We start from the raw sequence: 5,207 nt of genomic DNA, 5'->3' as shown, positions 1-5,207 counted from the left end.
TCTTGTACTTTATTTGAGAAATAGAATCTGTCTAATTAATCAAAGCAACGGGATGACATATTATGGCACACTTTACCCTTCAAACGACGATAGGCCTACCTCTGGCACAAAGAGGTCACATGCATATTAGGACGCGTTACTGTTTGATATACTTGTTTGACAATTTGTTTGACTTTATTTGATGAATTATTTGCTACACGTCTTACTTGACTTTACATGTTCATGACTTTACCTAGACATGTTCACGAGACTAACATCATTTATACTTTATGTTTCTTTTATCTTATTCCCAAAAAAAAGTTGATTCGTGTTGACACTCAATGGCCGACCATCCTTACATCACAAGGTCAAAGACATCATCGTTACCTCAACGCAGCTGGGTTGTTCAAAGAAAAGCAAATATTACGTCTGGTCCAGCCGCATCTATTTCAACTAGCCCGGAAAGCATCATGGTTTCTAATGACCCTCCCGAGATTTTTGAACACGGAACTACTATTCAACGGGATGAACATATCGCCCGCCTGACTCAAGAGATTGAGGATCTACGTGGAGAGCTAAATCGGGTTAGAAACATGACCAACTTATCCATTACACTCCAAAGTCCACCTCCTGAACCTAGGAGTGTCGCACCAAACCCGCCTCATTTTCCATCACTTGAACCTTTAGTTCCGGAACATCTTCCTCCACAAAACAATGCACCTACCAACAACAACTTACCTCCAATCACCTCCGCAAATCCACCAAAACAATCACTAGGTAACACTCCTTACATTGCTTTACCCACCAACACTAACCCACCACCTACAATTACTCCTCTAAACCCACTAAATCAAGTCCTTACGTACTTTGGCCATCCGCAACAACCTTTCTACCCTTACCATTACGTTGAACCCTACCAAGCTCCACTATTCCCTTACCCTGTCTATAGTACTCGACCAAATTACTACCAACCCCGAGCACCTCAATATCAAAACTTACGTCCATACCAATTTGCCCAAATTTCCACCCACCGAAATCGACCACATACCACACATAGAGCCCGTCCAAACCCTGTCATAAAAAACACCCGTGATTACACTCAGTTCGCTGAACCTTTGTCTCAGCTATTTGAAAGACTGAAAGCGGCAGGCGTGGTACAACCTATTGAAGGGAAAATTCTCAATCCTATCCCAAAATGGTTTGATAGTTCCAAGCATTGCGCATATCATTCTGGAGTTCCGGGGCATGCCACTGAGGATTGCTATGGCTTCAAAAGCAAAATCGAAGCCTTGATTAAGAAAGGAACAATCCAGCTCACTGGAGCTCAACTCGATATGGATCGCCATCCCTTTTCCTACTCACGAAAACGCCAACGTGAACATGATAATTATTGAAAAGTTAAGAATCGGAAGGAGGCTGTTACGCCAATTGGAAAAGATGGAGAGAGGCGTGTCATCAACGTTCGTTGCGCCTGTGGGGATGATCCGAAAACAAGTGCCAGTGAAGATGGCTGCAACAACTACTGAGACACCAACCATCCAGGGTACAGAACCAGGAGGGACTCTGAAGAACTGGACTTGTACTCCGTCCCTGATTCGCCAGGAGCCTTGGTGGCATGAACATGTAGTGAACTTGTTTTATTGATGCTTGAACCGTACCCAAAATTTTGTTTGTTTTGCTTCACCTTGTGGAAGCTTGAATTGCAAAACTATGAATGCATTTCGGATTTTCCTTAATCATCTATTTTCTACTTTACTTATCAAATCTGCCAACTCTACGATTGTGACATGAACGAATAGACAAATCCTGAGAGAGTAACAAAGAAACTAGGGGACAAGACAAGATTCCACTCGAGAAATTGAAATAGCCGATAGGTGACAACATAAGCCTAAAAGCTGGCAATTCAAGAAGAAATCAAAGTACGCCATTAGGTTAGACAACCTAGTTTGCAACCTTTCCTTGTGTTGCGAACTACGCTTGACCTGATTCCTCGGTGGATACGTAGGCAGCCCACATAGGGACTCGGTCATACTAGGTTAGAATTTTTGCCATTCACATGCGTTGCGAACTACGCTTGACCTGATTCCTCGGTGGATACGTAGGCAGCCCACATAGGGACTCGGTCATACTAGGTTAGAATTTTTGCCATTCAGATGCGTTCCGAATTACGCTGACCTGATTCCCATGGTGGGATACGTAGGCAGCCCACGTAGGGTTCGGTTGCTTTATAACAAAAATCCAAAATATCTTATGCGTACGAACTACGTTCTGACCTGATTCCTTGGTGGATACGTAGGCAACCTATACAAGGTTCGGTCACAACATAGCATAGGTTTAGTGTACCCTTCAGAATCAAAACTGGGGCATATTTTGGAAGATTAGACAAGAGAAAGTTGGACATCAACACTATTAAGGCTACTAGACAAGAATAGTACACACAAACGACCTTTCAAAGTTCTCGGAAGTGTCGCGATCGAAAGTTAGCAGGAATATCTTACAACTTGTATACATATATTTTCATATATATCTTTCCTTACATACATACACTTACGTATATATTTTTCAAATGGAAGGCTTTCTTTCAAATTATTTCACTACTGTTCATCTACCGAGGCTTTAAACGGAGGCCGCAAGATCCAAACAGACAGGATGAATGGGGCGTCAACAAAGTCAAGCTTCGAGTCAACACGAATCAACTTTCCCCCTCCCAAACTGAGAATTTTTCTTTGAATGCAGGAACTTAAAATCGCGAGATCAACAATCAAGTCTACCAATCAGGGCCATTGTGGCCTCGCCTCAAAAGCCATGCGGCTTTGATTTCAACCTTATCTTTTAATTTATTTTTTTATCAAAATAATTTTATACACCTGTTTTGAAGGTTGACGAGATTAAAGACGAATCAAGAAGGATTACGTGCCATCAATTCAGCCTGTCACGATACCGTCAAACTGCAAATTCTAGAGCTTCTTGTGTCATTCTTTTACGGGTTATCTGGCATTGAACATTGTTTTGGCTGCGAATCTGCATTAAGGACGAGATACAATGGCAAAAAGATTTGAGTCATTCAACACCGGTGTGGGGTTGGTGCAAGCGCAAAATGAAGATAGCGAGAAGAATGTAGTACAAAGAAGCGTGTTGGTCAATTTGGGAAATACCCTCAGCCTTCTTCCTAACACAAGTTCAGCTTCCAGCTCTACCCAAAACATTTCCTTCACTATTTCTCCTCACCCAGCTCCTACAAATATACCGCCAAGATACTCTATTAAACCAGAAGCTTTGCAAGTCACATTGATACCTAATGTCCAAAAGCCTGCACTTGCAGCGCCCTTCACAGAAAACCAGCAAAATCAGCTAGCGGTATACCCACACAAGAGATTGAGAAATGAAGCGAACGCAATCAATCAGAATGACTCGGATAGAGAGCTTCACAATTTGAGGAGAATTGTCGAAGAAGAGATGCGGGCAAGAAATGTCCAAAACTTAAGATATGAAAGTTTGTGCATGCTTCCAAATGTTGAGTTGCCGCCAGGATTCAAAGTGCCAAAATTCAACACCTTTAATGGCAGAGGAAATCCTATTACGCACTTGAAGGACTATTGTAGCAGATTAATGGGAATTGGACAAGATGAAGCCATAAGAATGAAATTGTTCATTCTGAGCCTATCAGGGTTGGCGTTAGATTGGTACACAGAACAAGACTTTCTCAAATGGTACACATGGGAGGACATGGCCCGCGACTTTGTAGAACATTTCAAATTTAACATCGGGGTTAGTCCAAATCTGTATGATATGCTTGAGATAGAAAGAATGCCACATGAGTCTTTTCAGGAATATGCCATCCGATGGAGATTGGAAGCTTCAAAAATACGTCCTCCGTTGCCTGAGAATGAGTTGATTTCAACTTTCATCCAAATACAAAAGGGCATATATTATGAAAAGTTGTTATGTGCGCGGTTGCGCGACTTTGCTGATCTAATTCAAATTGGAAAGCAAGTAGAAGCGGGCATTCGAGCAGGAAGAATTGTTGACAGTTCATCAGTACAAACAACTTTTCAAGTCAAGACATTCAACAATTTGCAAGGCAAAAACAGAGAAACCGACTCAGCTATCAGGTCTACACATCAGCCGCAATCACGACAGAACTATCAATGTTCGCGTGATCATATATACCTTCATCAACGAGGCATTCAATATCAACCCGATCCAGCACAGTCTAGCTTACGACGGTCAGAGCACGCAAAACTCCGCACTTTTACTCCTCTTGAAGAGTCGTTAACCAGCATATTTGAGAAAATGAAAGCCAAGGGACTCCTGAAGCCAAAGAAAGGATGGATCCCTAAAAGCCTACCGCCAGATTTTGATTGGTCCAAAAGTTGTGCTTACCACTCTAATATTCCAGGTCATGACACAGAAAACTGCCCGGCCCTTAAGCATAAGATCCAGAACATGATCGAAAAGGATAAGATAAGTGTGCAACAAAATAAATTGTGCGACAATGATGGCCCTTCAGTTGCAAATGCAATTATTGTTACCGGTGATCTGTCAAAATTGGCACCGAGACATTTGAAAAGGAAGCGTGGAACTAAGTAAGACGATTGAAAGGATCTACCGTCACTAGCGTTCTCCACCCACTTGCCTCATGATCAACTTTCCTTCTTGTAATTTTTGCTAAAGCTTGTTATGAACTACTTTCGACCTGATTCCTTCGGGATAAGTAGGCAGTCCATTCTCGGACACGGTCTTAATATAGTGAAAATTCCATCCTCCCCATAAAGCAACACTGGGGCAGCTTTGCAAATGGCCTATCATTATTCGACAAAAAAAAACATGAATCGAAATCTCGAACAATATATCAGCGTCACCAGATTGTTGCAATGCCATCACCTCAAGAAATGCAGATTCAACGCCAAAGCTTTGGTGTTCAATGCAAGGCAACCATGTTATTTTACACTAACAAAATTTTCTTTGAGTAATGCAGGGACATATTTTAGCTATTCTTGAAGGACATCGCACAGTATCAAATCGGCAATTGCAAGATTCAGATACAACAAAGGGCAAAGTCAACTTGATACTAATTAATTTTGAAACTTACAAATTTCTTTGAGTGCAGGAACCTTTTAGCTGCAAATTTTGGCTGGGTAGAAAGTCCCCAAATCTTCGGCATTGCATCATGAATATTTGTTGCCGCAAATTACGCACTGCGTCGAGACACGTCTCACCGTATATGA

The sequence above is a fragment of the Lycium barbarum genome, chromosome 2 (assembly GCF_019175385.1).
Source record: "Lycium barbarum isolate Lr01 chromosome 2, ASM1917538v2, whole genome shotgun sequence".
Lineage (NCBI taxonomy): Eukaryota > Viridiplantae > Streptophyta > Magnoliopsida > Solanales > Solanaceae > Lycium > Lycium barbarum.
This window is presented reverse-complemented; position numbering follows the sequence as displayed.